The sequence below is a fragment of the Pleurodeles waltl genome, chromosome 5 (assembly GCF_031143425.1).
Source record: "Pleurodeles waltl isolate 20211129_DDA chromosome 5, aPleWal1.hap1.20221129, whole genome shotgun sequence".
Classification (NCBI taxonomy): domain Eukaryota; kingdom Metazoa; phylum Chordata; class Amphibia; order Caudata; family Salamandridae; genus Pleurodeles; species Pleurodeles waltl.
The window spans coordinates 723,979,372-723,999,672 of record NC_090444.1 but is presented as its reverse complement, the minus strand read 5'-3'; the positions used below and the strand labels follow the sequence as shown (position 1 = coordinate 723,999,672).

The 20,301-nt window shown below is 43.0% G+C and overlaps 1 protein-coding gene across 1 annotated transcript in view; it reads right to left on the bottom strand.

Annotated features, from left to right (window-relative positions):
• Positions 1–20,301, bottom strand: part of SRD5A2 (steroid 5 alpha-reductase 2) — a 606,456-nt gene that overhangs the window by 454,603 nt on the left and 131,552 nt on the right. The window lies entirely within an intron of this gene.

The following is a 20,301-nucleotide window of genomic DNA, read 5'->3' as shown; positions in this document are numbered from 1 at the left end:
GTGAACTTGTTTGTGAGTACCCAGAGTCTAGAATCTTGCCCTGACTTTCACTCCCATAAAGAGCCTAACTCAAGAGCTCTAAATAGGACCCCCGCTCATAAGTTCCCTTTTATTGATTTCAATTTCAGGAAAATTTGATTTCAGCCAAAGTTAGTTCTTAGTTAAACAGTTGGGAGTTCCAAGTTAATTAAAAGCTGTTCAGGGATTCACCCATGGAATAATCTGCATGACATCCGTATAGCTATAAAATTCCAAGCCACAGGTACTGATTAACTTTAATGATAGATAGACACATATATTGTAAAGGAGAGAAGTATAAGTGCTGACCCTCAAATAAGCTGGAAACACATACAAACAGAGAAAACAATCTGTAGAAATGCCATGATAGTATGAATTGCAGGCAGATATTTTGAAACTAACTATCCTTATATAGCAATGTTAAAGGGGAATGAAGTTCAATTTGTTTTTTTCTGACTGCTGCCTCTTTTCCATGTACCCTATATTGAGCCTTAAGAAGGTCCATGTACTTTATGCAGCAAGGGGGCTTCTGGACTTAAGGTCAACCCATAGGTGGAGATTGAGGAGCCAGACTAAGCCAGAGTCATGTGTCTTCTATGGGTAGCAGTGGTGACGTAGGCACTGATTTAGAGCTTGGCAGATGGGGTTGTTCCGCCACAAACATGACGGATATCCCCTCCACCATATTACGATCCTATTATATCCTATGGACATCGTAATACGGCGGATGGGATATCCGTCACGTTTGTGATAGAGTAACTCCATTGCCAAACTCTAAATCAGGTCCTTAGTCCTGGAAATCCAGGATCATACATGTTATAGAGATGTAACCTATGGTAGAGGATGCCGCCGAGATTGCCCTTTGTGTTTCTGGCACTGCCATTCCTACCACTGGTCTTGCATGTGGTGATGGCAGCAGATAGCCTTATTAAGTTTCTGTAGTTTCCTCTCATTGCTCTTACCCTTGCTTTAGGCAGTAAATAAGAGGTTGTTTAGGACATATGAGATCGATAATGGACCAACCCTCTGACAGTGTGATGTTAATTCTTCTAACCGTGCCTTTTTAGTGGATGAGAAGTTGATGTTCAGAAGTCAGTCAAGAACAAGCCACAATTAAAAAAAAAATATGTGTGGATCAAGTTCTTTGTTCTGAAATACCATATAATAAACAACAGCATAAGGAAGATCTCACTGGGAAATTTCCAGCCACATTGCACTTAGAGCAAACTTCTACAAACTGACCCAGTTCATTGTTTCAAGAGGTCAGTACCTCAGCAGTGAGTTTCGGCTCTGCTATTTCATTCAGTGCCAATACCGGAACATGTTCTTTTTCATTTTATGATGTAGCTAGAGATAATTGTTTTCTTGGCTGCATTCACCACTTCAGAGCCTTTTGAGGTTGAACTATACATTAATCCGAAGTTAATATCTGATACAACAAATTAAATGCGGCCTCTTTCATATACACATATAAATTGTAGCAGGCAGACAGGTCCTTTTGTCTAGCAGATGAACAATGTGTACCAGAGAAATGGCCTATTTGCAATTATATTAAAATACTTGAAGTGGAAAAAGATTAAAGGGCACAAGAGTCAGAATACAATCTGAATTCAAAATCGTGTAAATAAAGAATGCTTACCAAGTCATTCAAGTCTTTTGCCCATATTGCGCCCAGTTTCTAAAATATTTTTCATTTCATTTGCACACAAAAACAATTTTCCGAGAATCAGGATTCTTACGTTCTTTACTCTCACATACGTCGCCTGCGAATGTTGAAATTCAGCCCCGAAGGTGCACTTTCCATGGCCACAAATTTACAGTTAGGGATGGGTTCGTAGGCAAACTTTAGTCTGTCTACCTGTAAAAGTAGATGTACACCCACAAAGATGTATGTTTGAGGGCATCCCTGTATGCTTCAATGGTAGTTGTCTGTGCTGCAATCAAGTTCAAATGTTATTTTGTCAAAGGCAAGGGCGAAGGACATACTTGGGTGTAACCGTTCCTTCTCTAAAATATGTCTCAGTAATAAGAACTCTCCATATTATGAAGCAACCACCATTCGATTTTTTTTAAATCAACATCCTAACCACAAATATATCAAAAGAGGTGACCAGGGAAAATAATAGCTGCAGACAATGAAAGAAACCAAACCTTACAACATTGGATTCATGCCTCATGAAGACCTCACCAACTAACATAAATGGATGCTTTCTACAACTCACTGACAAACGCATACCACTGAAGACATCCACCCACGCAGGAAAAGGACCATGTGGTTCAATGTAAAAATGTAAAAACGGGAAACATATTTTGGGACATAGCAACGTGGGTGGAGAAAGAAGAAAAATGATAACATTATTCTAATATGCCATAGCAGGAAATACAAATCTGCAGTCAAAGCTGCACAAATACTCTAATATTCAACACAAATAGAAAATGTAAGATGCCCCTCAAATGATTAACAGAGGATCCTTGCATATTTCGTCAATCACGAAAGAGCAGCCTCTGTGAAACCACAAACACAAGCCTCCTGTGACACAATCACCAGCAAGCTCATTTACAAATACACACATTGGAAGTCCACCTCGGAAACAAATCAACGAACACACAACATACATAGCAAAGGACCAGCAGAACACAACGCATTAGCAAGAACACATACTTCTTTATTGTGCGATTATTTAAAATCATCAGAATATGGCTCTCAGTGCCTGGCCAGTACAGTGCAGAATTGACTGTTGGGAGATAAACTAAAAGACCTACTTAAAAATGACAGTTAAAATGCAATTAAAAAGGGAGCATTTGCCGCAAACAAAATTAAGAGCCACGTTTTTAAGAACCTGTTTCTCACAACTGTCCAGGATGCTCCCTTCACTTCCACTCCACATCTCGGTCCTGATCCTGGTTAAAGTGCATTATTTTAAGGAGCTTTCTCAGACTCAACGTGCAAATATTGGCACAAGTGTGCAGTCCTCGACCATGGCGGATCCATGTGTTTAAGGAACAATCTCTTTACCTCAACCCACATAAAGTGCAGTACGGTGTAACAAATGTAGGTGCTTGTCAAAGACATAAGTTGCATATTTTGACTCATGTGCATTGCATGGCTGAAGCCACAAGAACCATAGTAGGTGTTTAAAGAGTACAATGTATTCATTGTCTTGATTGGTACGGGGGCCTGCAAAAAAAATTTGAGGTTACCTGCTCTCCCATGGGCAGGGCAGATCACTGGGTATGTATACAATATGGTGCATTAGGGCTTTAGTTACTTTGGCATTTTGTTAAAGGTTCCAGGTCCAGTGTAATGACAGGTGGTGCTAACGCAATTTTCACGAATTTCAAGAATCAGACTGCTAGCTACAACGAGACGTCCCTCAGGCAAGCTTCAATGGCACCTTGCAAGCCCTGACATGTAAGGTGCATCATCTTGATTGAAGCCAGAATTTCCTTAACAGGATCAACTTTTTGCAGTTCAGAGAATATGTGTCAATAATTCCTCTACTTTTGCACAAAAATGGCATTATCTGTCATTGTCATTGGTATTCCCTCGGTCATACCAACAGGTTCTCAAAGGTATTGATCTGAATCCCAAGCTTAACAGCTGTTTTTTCATGAATGTGCTAAAAGGCAAGGAAAGGTAAGTTGGAAGGGCCGGTGGGTCGCCCAGGCTAGAGTCCCTACTTCCAGATGCCAATTTCATCGGAGCTTGTGCATCCTGTTCCCTCAATAATACCTTTGCTTGTTTAGTGCCAGATCAAGGAGCTCTGTGTCGTCGGCATACTGGAGCAACTGAACCCTAATGGCAGCCAATTTGGGGGGGAAATGGCCCTCCATCTCAAGACGATCTGGGAAGTCAGCCAGGTACAAGTTAAATAATAATGATGTCAGTAGGCAGCCTTGCTTTAGGCCTTTATTTGTCACAATTCTTTCTGTGATTGCTCATCCGGTGCTGACTTTTATCTTTACCTAGGTGTTTTGACCTTTAGTAGATTGGGTGGGTTGCCCCAGAGAATCAGCTTTGACCAGAGTTGTGATCTTGACACACTGTCAAACACAATTTGGAAGTCTATGAACCCAGCATGGAGGTCTTTGCCCTTTGTGGCCACAGTAACTTCACTCAGATGCGAGACACATATGAGGTTGTCCTCAGTGTGGTAGCCCTTTTGAAAGCCTGTTTGGCTTGGGGGAATCCGTTTTTTTCCTCTGCCCAGGTTTGTAGCTCCATGTTTAAAATGCTGGCAAAGCATTTCCCTTCCATGTCAAACAGTGCAATCAGTCGGTAGTTCCCAGGGCATAATCGGGAGCCTTTCTTGTGTGCCAGAACCAATGGTGAGCTCCCACATGACTCTAGGATGGTTGACTCCAATAGCTATTCCTAGAATAGGGGGGGCATTACTAAGGCCCATTGAGTTGATGGCCATTAACATACCACAGCCGGGAAGCCACGCTGGCCTGGAACTCCACTTGGGTGCATTGATTTGATGGTAGTCACCACTTGGCCCGAGCTTCTTGATGTCATATCTGCATGGACCGGGCATGATAATGTCCTTCCCATATTAGTACACTGTTGGGGTGCCTCGATCTTGCTGTGGTCTGCCAGTGGTCTAAATACAGACTTTTAATGTGGGATTCCCACTCAGTGGAGGCAATATTGCCGGCAGACGCCTGGTGTTTTAGGGTTGGACTTGTAATAACACATAGCCAAAATGTCCCCTGGTATTTAGGTTTTATTATCTTGTGTCATTCCGCCTACCTTTAGGCTTCCTCCTCCCTCGTTTATGCATAGAGAAATTTCCTATATTTTACCCTTAGCATGGCAACCTGAGGTTGCAGCCACTTGTTGTCCCCCTTGTCTCAGCTGAGATCTTTTTAAGACTTTACATATTGTTGTTTTAAGGCAACTGTTTGATTGGTGGGCTGCTTGTAACCATTTTATTCTGCCCTGGTTCCTCACCACTTGCATACCTTCCTGCATTTTCAACATGTTTCTTTTAGTGTAGGCCAAGAGCCCCATAGGTATGAATTTAATCTGTCCTTACTTTCCTTCAGGGTCACAGCTTAAAACTGGTCCACCCTCGCTCCTTGCCCCTCTTGGTCTTCCATGTTCCACTGTATTCTGTTGTTGGGCTCAAAACATTCTTGCTTTCCAATGAGGCTTTCTTTAGGAGGATAAGGTTGTGGGACCAGTGCTTCACATTGGAGGATGGCATGGTCACTAGCCAAGGTCGGGGTAACTTAAAATTTAATTATACTTTGGAAGTGGGCCATAGACATCAACATATAACCCAACGTTCCCATCCTGAAGCAGGACAAGTGCATGTAGGTGGCAGGTGAGTCTGATGTAAGTCTCCAAATAAATATGCGCAGGCATAGCTGATTTAAGGAAGCAGCTAAGGTTTTTTCTTGATTGTCACACCTTTGGTACTGCATTTTGATTGTGGTATAGCCCAGAATTCATAGTCAAGGCCTGAGAAAGTGTTGTTCTCTTCAATACACATTAAATTGTTATTGAAGTCACCCATAATGACCCACGTATCATATGGGTATGATGCTGTTAAGTTCCTCAATACTGGGAACAGTGATGTCAATGCTGCTTCTCTTTGTGAAGCATATTTGTCATTGCTATCAGCTAGTTGCCTGTGATACCATTGCTGGAGCTTCATAAGCTGTAAAGTCATGCTAAGGGGATGAGTGCAGTGCCCAAGTTTCTTGAAGTACAGTGATTTCATGTCTCCTCAGCTCTTTGATGGCAACATTCTTTATTTTAGAGTCAGTTAGGCCTCTTATATTCCACAAGTTAATTTTCAAGGCGGTTCTCATTATCTGGGTTGTGTAATTAGTGCTCCATATACCAGGATTGGGAGCTTAGGGCATTTGGCAGCCATGCCTATTCTATGGGTTTTATTTGTCGTGTTCTGCAATGGCAGCCATCCCCTATTTTATTTGACGTTATTATCAGCTCCCCTTCTGGAGTCACCGGGGGTCGGTTTCCCTTTTCAGTGCTTCTTAGTATGGAGTTGGTAGTATTCCTTTTCCTATTTTGGCCTGTTACTTTGTTGGTGATTACTTCTGTCTCCATATGAAAGGCAGGGTATTTGGGCCCTGTGTGGTTTATCAATTTTAGTCCCCATTTTTCGAGCTGCATCTTGTTCCTCCTCAGGAGGTTCGCTGGCATGGGGCTAGTAAAGGTGATTTCAGTGAGCTAATTTATCTCTCCGATCTCTGGTGGGAGGAGGCCACAAATTAATATCAGCAGAGCTAGCTTCTTCCACGCCTAGTTTGTTGGCACAGACCTCTACGAGGTTACCTCTATTGAGGACATCCCACTTTCCTCCTGAAGCAAATTCTGAGTAGGGGCAATTTTATGGTCTGGGTCGATTCTGGAAGTCGCCCCATGGCTTTTCACCATATCCTTGTAATTTTCTGGGCTACAGATCTTCCTGGTGTTACTCTCTGTGTGTTTCCATTCCAAGTTGTTTTGCCTCGTATATCTCTGGGGTGGTACTTTTGGAGTCCACTTCGTTACATACCTATCAAGGAATTATCTGTGTTTCCTGTTGAAGCGACATGTTCTTCTGTTGTTCTTCCTTGTGCCATTTGTTGGATAAAGGGTTCAACTGCTCCTCCCTATCCTGCGGGCTTTGGTATTGTTTGTGTCCATACTTTGGACCTGTCTGGGCCATTGATTTATTGTCATTCGATTGTTTTACACGTGCTGTAGCCAGCAAGGGACCCATTTGTGAGGACAGCTCTAGTTCTGCCACAGTTTTCTGACCTGGTATAGGATCCCCATTGGTTTCTATGTTGGGCAAGTCAATTATTCCCTTAGGCTCTTGTCTATCTTACTGAAACCAATGCAGAAGGTTTGAACTTCTAGTTTTGTTGCATTTGTTCAATTTATCAATCTTTTCTTATGTTTCCACGACAGGGGGGCTCCCGCAGCATCTGGTGTGTGTGGGTCACCACTTCGGGGGCATCCAGCTTGCAATATTGTGGCCCTCTGCTCTGAGTTCCTGCTGATTCTGGAAGCTGCCAATAATGGTGAGAACGGCTGGATAATTAGAGGGGTTATGATCCATTGGCGCTTTTACTCCCCCCCTTGTTTCTGGTGGCATGCCCACTCGGATTGGCTCTACTGCTAAAATAAGAGTGCTTTCTGGTGAGCCTACTGTTCCTTGAAATTGATGGCCTTGTCGCTGGATCAGAGCGTTTTTGTTGTCTGAAGCCATAGCTTCCCTTTTGAGGTCCTCAATCAAAAGAGTCATAATTTCTGGCAGGGTTGATAACTTTTCTATTAGAGGCCCGGATGTGCATGGATCTTGCTTTAGCTACATTTATATTGAGTCCTGAATTCTGACAATTAAGTTACTGAGACAATCCAATTTAAAGTCGATTCTTGTGATTAAGGGCCAGATGTAGCAAAGGGTTTTTCCCATTCTGTGTCAATGGGAAAATGTGTTCGTACATATGGCCCTAAGTTGGCAATGGTCTGCAGGATGGAGATTTGCACTTCTAGTTGATCTGCATGCAGCAGTGCTGCAATGGCCATGGTGTTCAATGTCTTATTAATATGTGCCAGCTCCTCTCATTGTGGCAGCGTAAGGGGCTTCTCTTCCTTCAAATCTGTGAGCAGGTCTGGCTCTTGTTGATGGATGAAGCATGAGCTAGAAAACCTTGAGCATCAGCTTGACAATGTACACCTTTCACCTTGTTAATCTGAGCAAATAGCCTCTAAGCAGAGAGCCTCCTCGAGGTCCTCTGCGGGGCCGGCAACTCGTACAAGACTCCTAGTGGCACCAGACACCCCTCTTGGACCAAGTCTTTGGCCCTTTATCTGTCTTGTGGTGGCCCCCTGGTGGTAGTTCATCTTTTACATATTTTGCAACTCTGTGGACTATCTTCCCCTTTTGTTTTGTTGAGCAGGGGACATGACCACTGGGCTTGACTGGGGATGTTGAGGTGGTGCAGTGGCTTCCTAGGTCATGGTGCCATGGGCCCGTTTCCCCAAAGAGCTCAATAATGCATCAGCTACGTACGCCTTCCATTTCTGCACAATTTAAATCTTCGGACTGATCGGTATTACTCTGCCGGTTGTTTGGCCAGACGTTTCCTTAATGGGCTCTTCAGTCTTACCCAAGATGCTGGCGTCGTAGTGGGAAGTGGTTTCTTAAAGGATACACATTTTATGGCCCAGGAGAAACACAAGTTATAGGTAGTCGAGGTCATTGTTAAGTTTGGGGTGGGATCCAATAATTCACTCTCACTCCAGGGAGGTTGACTGGGCCTGCTGTTTTGCCCGCTTTGTTTTTTTGCTCTATGTGAGGTATTGTCTGGGTTAACATGCTTGTGCTGGCCTTGGCATTCAGTGCAAAGTACCCTCTAATATCATTCCTGTGCACTTCTGGGGTGCAGCTGTCCTCTCTTTGATCCTTGAGGGTGTTCCCCCACTAATGAGTCCAGGCTGTGGTTCTTTTCATTAATGGGTGCTATTCAGACTTTTTCAACCACCTCCCCTTTGCTGGGGTATAGTAGCTTGTCCTTTTGCCTTTTGACTGTTTTATGTGGACATTGATGTGCTTGCAATTGGGTGGACATGAAGCTTTGTGTCCTCATTCCTGCTGTGGCTTTCAATGTCACTTCTCTGTTGCCCTTGAACGCACTGGTGCACAGTAATGCAAACTGGAATGGTAGTTTTCTGGTAGTCTGTGGAGGTGAGCAGCTGTGAGTATCATCTAAGGGAGTCTATTGGAAGTGATGAAGGCACACACATCTACAAATTGATGGTTATTTGTTGGCTCCTGACTGTGGGGTTGTAGGTGTGTGCACTGACAAACGAGCGAGCATGAAATCCCACCAAAAAATACAGGCTGTTTGTTGCCCTTCTGTGGGAATATGTGATGATATGTGGCATGTGGCTTGTGGTATGTGACTTGCGGATAGCTCTGTCAGGTTGCACCACCTCACCCCTCCTATGGAAGGGTTAACTTGCTGCATTGGGAGAGGAGCATGAGTATGTAGTGATGACAATTTACTTTTTTGCTGCTATTTTGAGGCTTGCACTATGCGGCTTGACTCTGTCAGGTTTGGGCCATCTCACCTACAAGAGGGATATTGCCTTGGTGTGTCGGGAGGGGGGCACAAGAACACAATAATGATGATGATGGAACACTATCTGGAGGTAGATGGGAGTTGATTGATATCTGGTTGAAGAATATTTGTGGAGGCTTATTAGTTAGAGTCGGGGTGACAGCTTAGTGGGCCTTGGCTGTCCTGATGGGGATGGAGGGCCAGGGGTACTGTGGGGAGAAGAACACAGAGTGCACTGGAGACACAAGAGGATACAAAAGAGGGGGAGTGGGTAAATCAAACTAGCGATGCGCAGGGAGGGAACTCGCCCAGGCCGCAAGCCACACCTGAACCTGGTCAGCTTGCCTCCGCGTGCCTGGGGCTCAAACTGCTACAGAGCCTAGGCCTGTGACTCCTGCTCCCGCAGCTTGCCCCCTTTCACTCTTACCACTGCTCCAGTTGCTCCCGCAGCTCCACAATACAAGGCATGTGCCAGGTGCACCTTGTTGCCTTTCAATATCTCTGGCTTGAGAAGGGATTAGGGTAGGAGTGGTGGCTGATCCTGGTCAGCTTGCCTCCGCGTGCCTGGGGCTCAAACTGCTACAGAGCCTAGGGCTGTGACTCCTGCTCCCGCAGCTTGCCCCCTTTCACTCTTACCACTGCTCCAGTTGCTCCCGCAGCTCCACAATACAAGGCATGTGCCAGGTGCACCTTGTTGCCTTTCAATATCTCTGGCTTGAGAAGGGATTAGGGTAGGAGTGGTGGCTAGACTGTCAGAGTAGATGTGGGCGCCCTGCTGCCCTGCTTAGCAGCTACCAACAGAGATGCAGAAATGCAGGATTCTATGGCTACTGATGCTGAGCAACAAGCTACAATTTATCCCCCTTCAAACTGCTATCTCACCCTGTTTTAAGTGAGATAATTAAAGCAAGCAATCTAACAGGACCCCCAGCAAAATTTATCAAAGTATTCTCCCTAATACATGTGCAGGGCACATGGCAAGGAACATTGTGAGCAGTGCTCTAGATATGGCTTCTTTCTCACTTAAACTGAAGACCCCATTCATCAGACCACTCCTCAAGACAAAGAGCCTCAGCCCATTCAATCATGCCAACAATAGATTTTTTTCCAGCGAACCATTCCTGGAAAAATGTATGTTTCCATTGGGAAGAATCACTGAGTCAGCATAAGCAGTCACCTGGGAATTACTTTAAACTACATCTGGAAAAAATGGAGGGGCAGTACTCCTTTTGTTGGACCTACCATAAATCTTTATCACCACCCCACATCAGAAATTGCTATTTAGATTAGAAAATCGTAGCACCTCCCTACCAGACTTGCTCAGATCATTTAGCCTCACAGGTTACATTTACAAAGACAATACACAGATTATCCTAAAATTGGAAAATGCTATTGACATAAGCATAGCTAGATTTGCCATGAATGGATGTTGAAACAACCATAATGAACTGAACTCTGTAAAAATAAGATCATGAACTCTTGACAATGTAGTACTTACCATCTCACATAGGTATGCTATAAATATTTTGAGGTACAACCAGAAAAGTCAAGGAAAGTAAGCTAGAAACAACCTTTGAGTGGCCTGGTTTCAAACCTATTCTTGACCCCCACATGTTAATGAAATCACAGGGAATTCCTTCTACTCATGCACAGCACCAAATTACCAATGTTCTCAGCAACAAATAATTAATGGCCCTCATGCACTTGGAGCATTCTCTTTGTATGAGGAACCATTGCTGATTTTCCCTGCTCAGGCAGGATGTCAGACCTGAAATGCTTCGATGAGAGTCCCTCAAACGTTTTGTCTTTAACCCTTCTGTTTTGCTGAATTAATTTTGTTGGCAGAGGCCTATATGGCCTTTACCACTGCTAAGTAGTGCAAAAGTGCTTCTGCCCTCGTCCTCAAACATGGTACAACTGGCCTACACTGAATTGGTACAGTTGATGTACATTTATGTCCCTAGTAAATGGTACTCCGTGTACCCATAGTCTGTAAATAAATGCTAATAATGGGCCTGCATCACTCACTATGCCACCCAGTAAAATAGCTTTTTAAAATCACGACCAGGCCTGCAATTGTAGCCTGTAGGGCAGTTTGAAACTTGTGCCAGGCCAATACCTTCCTTAATACATATGTCACTTCTAAGTTAGGCCTGAAAGGCTCATAAGGCAGGGTGCATCACATTTAAAAAGTAGGACGTCCTGACAGGATGACTGGGTAGAGGCTGTACATACACATACTATAAAGGGCTTTGCCTCCTGCACACACAAAGGAATATAACACCAGGCCTTCCCTGTCTTTTTTCATACCCAAACAGTTTGGAGCCTTGACAGGAGAAGGACAAGACCTTTCTAGAACTAGTCCACTCACACAAAGGCTGGCACCAGGTGTAAAAATAGGACCTTCAGGACCCTTCATCAGAGCACTCCTGGACCTGTGGAGGACCCTTCATCAGAGCACTCCTGGACCTGTGGAAGTTACAGACGGAGTGCCTTGCTGTTTGAAGGACTTAATATAAGCAGCCCCTGTAGATTATCTTCAAAGTATTTATTTGGTATGTATAGAAAGCCATCTACAACACAATAGAGTTGGTACGAACAGTGCAAACAGTGCAGTGGATGGTTGAGGATTAAGTTAGAAATAATTATTTCTAGAGAAAAACAGTTGTTAAAGTCATACAAAATGTGGAGAGGGTACCAGTGCTTTTTACAGAAAGCTAAGTTTTAGAATTATTGTGTTTTCCTGGTGTAAAGATTATTATAAAGGGTTGTGGAAAGAGGGATCAATAGTTTCAGGATGTTCAAACTTGATTGCAGTAGTTATACTGTCAGTCTCAGTACCAGGAGTGATTAGGTGTAAGAGGTTGTGGGATTTAAAAATGAAGTTGGCATGAATACTTATTAGGGTGGGAATGATACATGTTAATTTGGTGGATTTGGTGATTACTCTCACTTCTGCAGTAATTTAGAGGTGATACTGAAGAAAATAAAGTAGATTCAAACGGTTCGAACAAGAAAATTTAAACTTTCTAAAAGTGTCACTTTCATAATTTTAATTTAAGATCTGATTTTACAGTTAAATAGGATTTTAAATTGCTATTCATTTGAGTTTAAGCAGCATGACTCAATCTGCTCCCATTCTAAATTTAGCGTTATTAAATGTAATAAGGTAATCCAGTGTTGGTCAATGGGACACATAGTCCTTACACCAGAGAAAAGCAACTTTAGGAGTTTTGTGAGTTTAGTGGAAAAATTAAAAGTTTAGAACTCCACCAATTGAATATGCTGCACTTCATCCCTTTTCATTTTCTTATTTTCATTTCTCTTCTTCCTTTACTGACCACAGGAATTGCTCCAGAGCTCATGATAATATAATAGGAACTAATTTAATCTGGTGTCCAAAAAGAGCCTAATAATAAGATGCATAATAGACCTTAGCAGTGAGTAGTCCCATAGTGCTCTTGGATAGTATAGATCACTACTGAGAGAAAGAATCATTAGTGGGACATGTCACATATGATTTTTGAACAGCATCTCACACAAATATGAAACACAATTTTGGAATTTGAGACGCCAAATTCACAGCCTGACTATCTGGTTCTGGTCTGGAAGATATTCAAAGCTATAATAAAAGGTACGGTTTTGGCATTCAGATTTGCTGAGGAAACCAAAGTGAAGAAATCAGCAAATACATCAAACTATATCGAGAGTTCAAGAAAGAGAACAACATGAGTCAGATATGAACAATAGGGTGAACTGGCCTGCAGGATCTCCATTAAGATTGATTTCGAGCACAGATGAAATGTGGACTTTTTAAAAGACATTGTTGAAGAGACTCGAAGAAGTGTAAGCTAACCAAATTTGAAAATTGAGACAGAAAAGGCCAACGCCTAAACCCAAACTAAGAAAAGCTAAGCTAGTATAAATGAGACATACTGTAGAAAAATAGGTCGTGGTGAACTCATATTTAGAGGGAGACAAACGTTTTTTATGTATTACTTAAGTTGCATAATGAAAACAACGAGTTGATGAATTTGGGATGGCAATAACTGAGAAAAATGGAATTTCCATCAGTTAGAAAAACACAAAAGAAGTAAATGGTTGAGCACATCGCAGTGACATAGGATGTGTAATCTACTCCATGAAAAATGAGGCGTTGGGCACTTGCCTGCTGATTTGTATAGATATTGATGAAAAACCTAAAAAATATTTTTAAAAAAAATTCCTATTTAAGGAATATAAAAATGCCAAATAATATGAATTATACACAGTGTCTTCTTTGTTAAACGCTGATTCAAAGCTTTAATCAAAAGGTTTCACCAATATTTGATTGAAAGTTTGCTGTGAGAGGATGGGGAAGAACAGCAGTTTTATTTGGCAATAAGGACTCTATCAGAATTGACATACACATTGCTATTCTTAAACGGTGTTTATTGAAAAGAAGAGCTACCTTTATAGGTCTCAAGTACAAATGCAGCGATGGCCTGTCAAGGTTTGGCAATTCACACATTTGTTAACATCTTAAAAATTGCAAAATTTGTTATACATCCTTTCCGTTGACCTTGGGGTAAAAGTTGGTTTACAAGCCAGGGGTGTCAGACACTGAGATGACTAGATTAACTTTTTTTGTTGTTATGAAATGAATGGGAAGAAACATGTAGTCGTGCTTAGAATCTGTGTAGAAATAGTGGGGGCTATTTAACTTTTTGGTTGAAAATATCTCACTTAAAATGGATTTAACCCCTTCCTAAAAATGTTAAGATGCATTTGATCAGATAATATCTTTATTACCATAACTCGTTAGGAAAAATAGCCTTGTAAAGGGATTCCCTTCTACCGAATTTTTGCTTCTGCCAATCAGCTTGCTTAACATGCATAGTCTTAGTGTCCTATTAATAGATTTGTATTAGAAAACAGAGAGAAGGGCCTACCAGAAATGTATTTGATCAAAAGGAACGATGGATGGACTTTCCAAGATTTCCATGTCTCTCTTTGGGCTACAAATTTGAATAGCATTAACGGTATAGTAAACCCAAATACGAGAGAGTGTAGATCATTTACAATAATATTAAGATTGGTTCATCCAAACAGGTTAAACTTGAGGTGCTATGATTATATAAAACTCTATGTTCTCAGTAAGAATTAGGGCATTAAGAAGTAGGAAAATGCAGTCCCAAGTGACCTGCCTCATTATTGTGCATGAGGCAGGCTGTAATTTGCGACCCATTGGGAATGGCTGGCATCACAGGGATGGTGGCCTGCTGGGGTCAGCAGACCACCATGTCTGTGACTGCTTTTTAAATAAAGCTGTTTTTTCTTTACATGCAGCCCATTTCCCTTAAAGAAAAACATGATGCATTTAAAAAAATTAAAAAAAACACCCCTTCATAATACTGAATCGCAAACCCTATATTGCAAGTTGGTAATAGGTTACCGGCTCACAAATTATGGTTGGGGCATGTCAGAAGGCAATTTAGTGTTTGCAAGCGGCAGAATGTGCAGTTTGCAACTGCTAAAGCCTTTTGTACATGTGGCCTTGGGAGATTTAGTGGAAAATGGCAGGCTATATCAACACAATGAAGTTGAACGTATTATATCATATGGCTGTGGCAGGGAGCTTACAAAGTGGTACAGATCATTTTTATGAAGCTGGGGAATTTTCAGACTGCTCTGAATGAAGATGGAGTTGGATTGCCACCCAACTACCAAAGGCTCAAATCACTTTGTACGTGAATAACATGTATTATAGGAAAAGGGTAGCATATACTAAGATTGGCTGCTTTTCTTGTGTTTAAACAGGTTTCTACAAGGAATTACAGTGCAAGTATTTTAGATGCCAAGTGTAGGGCACATTGGCGTATGTATTCTTTGTCAAAACGTTATGGCAGAACATTCCCAGAGATAACTCAAGTCTAACACAGATAACTGAGCAGGAAAGAACAGGAATCAGAACGGGGAAAAGTATTTGATTGTTGTATTTGGATTGATGTAATTCATTAGCAAATTGATGGCTGACAGAGGAGGTTGCTTTAATGAAGGTAAAAACTGATTAATATTGTGCAATTGGAAACACAAATGCAAACCAAACAAGGATGGTTCTAGATATATTTTGTGGTTTAGATCCCTGTCAATCCATATGTGCCCACATAAGGATTATACAATGGACTCCACATAGCTTTATACTTTATGTAAAGTTTGTTGTTGACGAGCATCAGGGAATAAAGGTGTAAACACGGTAAGAATTTACATTGGTAAGCAGTAGTTGAATGTATATGGGTTGGCTCAGTTTGGTCCTTAAAGAATGCTCAATGCTTTTAAAATAAAGAGAAAGGAGGACTGAAAATTGTTGCGTCAACAAATATCAGCAATATAAAGGCAAACAAGCATTTGCAATGCAATATTCTCACATTTGCGAGAGTCAGAGCTATTGGCAGTGTCAATGCATAACTGGACTTTTCTTGCCAAATAAATTGTTTAACCCTGCCACATAATTTGGTCCTCTCTGCCACATCATCCCAGTGCCCCTGCATATAACGAAAGCACTTCCATTTAACTTCTTCCTCTGACTGCAGCAAAAAATGAAAATATTGCCATTGGCAGTGTAAATGCATAACTGGACTTTTCTTGCCAAATAAATTGTTCAACCCTGCCACATAATTTGGTCCTCTCTGCCACATAATCCCAGTGCCCTGCATATAACGAAAGCACTTCCATTTAACTTCCTCCTCTTTCTGCAGCAAAAAATGAAATATTGCCATTTGGCATCCAAATTTAAATCTGCCATGCTAATTAGAATAGAATACTACTTTCATCAAACTACCATCAGAGTTGCTAGCTGACTAACAGAAATGGCAAGAGAAGGCTTGGGGTAGAAATATTAACAAACACAAAAGGATGCAGTTCTACAGGCTATTATGTGTCCCGATGTAGTTCTAAAGGGACCTCTATTAACCACATAAGGAACTGTACCCTTAATGTAGTCTTCCAAAGGATGTTTTGTCCACTCTTCTGTTGAATGAATGCAGCATCGCAGGCGTGGCAAGAACTGAACCCATCCCTCATCAGCTACCAGTGTGGCAATATTCCAATACCAATTTCTACAGTTGGAAAAATCCCTATAATATGCAAACTTTCAAGGGATTGAGCCCAGATGCTCCAAGTTATGGGATGTCAACTGAATTTTACACTTTATAACGAACTGGCCACTCAGAATTGTCAAAAAAAGCATCTGACTGTAAAACTATGTCAATGTGCCTTAATTCCTGTGGAAGTGGTTCTGGTGCCACACTCTCGTTTTACAAGGGAAAAATTAACACTGAAGTGTGTATCCATCAGATTACATTTTTATTATTACATACGGACACAAGACTGAGATATTATTAAAACTTCTGGATGGGAAAGCAAATGTCAGTTATGCGCTTGCCTTTTCCAATAATTTAAACGATGGATGCTTTCTTCTCGCTCTGAAAAAAGCTAACTGGGAAACCACACTCTGCTTTTAAGGGCTGGGTTCTGAAGAGCTTCCTGTGCTGCAGAAGACAGAGATGGAAAATTATTGTTTTAGGGTCGTCATGACCTTGTGTTTTTTTTCTTTAGTTTTAAATTTTCTTATGCTGGTGTGATTACTCGAATGTTGCAAGTGACCTGTGAATATGTGTTCGATATTTGACTTACCTGCATTTGAAAGCCGGCAGTGTATGTCTCTGAGATAGACTCTATTCTCTGGGGTGCGAAACTAACTCAGACTTCCATCCTTTCGAGAGCAATAGTATCATGTATGATAGCCAGGGTTAAGAAGTCGGGCAGATGGTACGAAACAATACACCATGAAATAAGTTCTCTCTTACTCTGGTCTGTGTTTTCCGGCACGCTGACCCCTGTTTATTTCTCCACCTCCCATCAAGCTATTATAAAGCACAGCTCAACTTGACAGACGTGACACAACATTCAGTAATACCCACAACAAATTAAATGCTAAAAACGAATGGCAGTCATTAGCTTCAGTTTTAACCAGGGTTTACTCATGCGCTGGTGACTTTCCCTGTGATTTGATTGTGACCTTTACAATTACTCAATGGCTCCACTTTCAAATCAATCGTAACCTGTTATTTGGCTTAACATAATCACTCTGCAGTCATACTAAATATCAGCCGTAGCCTGTCCTTTAGGGCGGAGGGGCCACATACCCCAACCTTTTGCCCCTCAAGAAGAGTGTCTGTCAGGCTGAGCAAAGGTCAGCCTGACAGACACTCTTCATTTTCAGCTCAGGCAGCCAGGAGCTAGACATGCGTGATTTGCGCAGACTCTTGGCTGCCTGAACGGAACTTTGCTGGGCTGAAGAGGTCACAGCTCCTATGGGCGTGACCTCCTCAGCTCAGCAAAGGTGCCTTGAGGCCCTTCCCCTCGATGACAAGGGAAGCATCACCAATTGACTTCCACCTGGGAGCTTCAGGTTTAAGTCCTGAAAATGCCAGGGCGAGTGTCAATCAGTGACACCTCGTCACAGAGCGGGGAGGGGTCAGAAGTCTCACTGAGCCCATCCCACTCTATGACAAGTTGGGACTACTTCTTTCCCTCTTTGGCAAAGGTCAGCCAGAGAAGGAAGGCAGCAGTCCCAACCCTCCTGGGACCTCCGAGCTGAAGGTAGGTGTGTGTGTGTTTTTTAAATGAATATTTGGTGCGTGCGTGTATGTTTTAATGTTGATGAGTGTTGTGAATGGATGTGTGAATGAATGAGTGTGAGTGTGCCCCCTCCCTCCTAAAATTACCAGTCGCCACTGCTAAATATGAAACAAGCAAGAACAGGGTGCAGTACCACAGACTGTTACTAAGTGCCCCTATGGAGTTCTAAAGGGACCTCTATGAGCCATATAAGGCACAGCACCCTTAATGCAGCCTTCTAAAGGATGTTTTCACAGGTCTGGCAAGAATTGAACTCACCCGTAGCTCACACTCGCATTTATGAAGCCACTAAATATATTATGAAAGGAACTGTAGTTTAACCCCCTCTGTGCCTTGGATGAGGTGGTCTTGTCCCAGCATACAGTTCCCGTGTGCCTGGGACGAGACCACCTCGTCCTGCACAGGGCCCACTAGGGAAGAGCTAGCGCTCCCCCCGTGGGCCCCACACCCCCCGTCAGGAATGAAAAGGGAATCGCTTCCTCTTTCACCCCCCCACCCCCTATCCACTCCAGTGACGTCTGATGATGTCAGCACGCGATTGCGTGCTGACCTCATCAGAGGTCGCCTCCCGTCGCGCTGGAAGCACGCAATGCGATCGGGCTGCAGAAATTCCCACTATACACCAGGGAATTTTGTTTTTTTTTTCAAATTTACATGAGGGGAGCGGCCCCTTGGGCAAGTGTCGCTCCCTAGGGGGTGAAATAATTTTTAGGTCATTTCTGCCCCCCCCTGGGGGCAGATCGGCCTAATATAATTAGGCCGATCTGCCCCTCCCCCCCCCTGGGGGCAGAAATGGCCACTAGAAACCAGGGAATTTTTTTTTCTTTTTTTTTTTTTCTTTTATGTGCAGGGAGCGACCCCTTAGGCAAGCGTCACTCCCTGGGGGGCCAAATTGTGTTTAGACCATTTCTGCCCCCAGGGGGGCCAGAAATGTCCACTAGACACCAGGGATTTTTTTTTGTTTTTTCTAACAAAGGGAGCGGCCCCTTGGGCAAGGGTCGCTCCCTAGGGGGCCATATTATTTTTAGGCTCTGCCTCCGGGGGGGGGGGGGGGGGCAGAAACCTCTAGACACCAGGGATATATATATATTTTTATTTACTTTATGTTTTTATGTATGGGGAGCGACCCCTTACGCAAGGGTCATTCCACTGGGGGGGTAAATTGTATTTAGGCCATTTCTGCCCCCCTTGGGGGCAGATCGGTCTATTTTTGTCAGGCCAATCTGCCCACAAGGGGGGCAGAAACCACTAGACACCAGGGATTGGTGTGTGTGTGTGTTTTGTTCTGGGGGGGCAGCCCCTTGGGCAAGGGTCGCTCCCAATGGGGACACATTACTGTTGGCCATATATGCCCCCGTTGGGGACAGATTGGTCTATTTTTGGAAGGCCCATCTGCCCCCAAGGAGGGCAGAAAGCTCACTAGAGACCGAGGAAGATTGTTTTTTCAAAATGAGAGGGTGGGGTTATGGCCATACCCCCACCCCAAATAAATGGGGCCAAAGTTGTTCTGCCCACCAGTGGGCTGATGGGGCAATTACCCCGATCCACACCCTGGGGGGCAGAAAGTCTACTAGATGACATGAAATTAAAAAAAAAAAAAAAAAAAGTGGGGTGGTGACTACCAACCAGTATGGGCCTGGTTATGCCCTCACCCGAACTGAAGGGGCTAACACTCATTCAGCTCTCCCTCGCACACTAAAACATCTTATCCCACGGCAAGCAAGAGGACATTTGATTTTTTTGGTTTTTGTTTTACATTTGGGCCATGAGAGCTTGGTAACTCTCAAAATCGTCCTACTTGAAATGGTGAGGGCTGCACTTTTTTTAACTTTGGGACGCAGTCATGTAGAAAAATCCACAAGACCTAGAAACATCTGAAAACTAAACATTTAGTTGATTCCAGGGTGGTGTGCTTCACATGCACCCCGCACCATTTCCTTGCCCACAATGCCCTGCAAACCTGCAATTTTGCTGGAAAGCACACATTTTTCCCCCATTTTTGTGATGGAACCTTCCGAATCTGCAGGAATCCACAAAATTCCTACCACCCAGCATTGTCTCATCTATACCGATAAAATTTCTGCTGCACTTGTCAACCTAAAAATGTTTTGTTTCAAACTGCCCTTTTGGACCCCCTTTGGTTCCCCCTCAATTTCAATGTGTTTTTGGCTCTTCCCTGTCACAAACACTTGACCCACCTACACAAGTGGGGTATAATTTTTACTGGGAGACTAAGGGGAACGTTGGGTGGTAGGAAATTTGTCCCGGTGCAGTGAAAAATTTGATTTTTTAGCTAAATTTGAGGTTTGCTGAGGATTCCGGGTAAAAAAAACATTGGGGGATCCACGCAAGTCACACCTCCCTTGAATCCCTCAGGTGTCTAGTTTTCAGAAATGTCTGGGTTTGGTAGGTTTCCCTAGATGGCTGCTGAGCCCAGGACCAAAAACGTAGGTCCTACCCCGCAAAAACAGGTAGTTTTCTAGTGGATAATTTTGATGTGTCCAGATAGTGTTT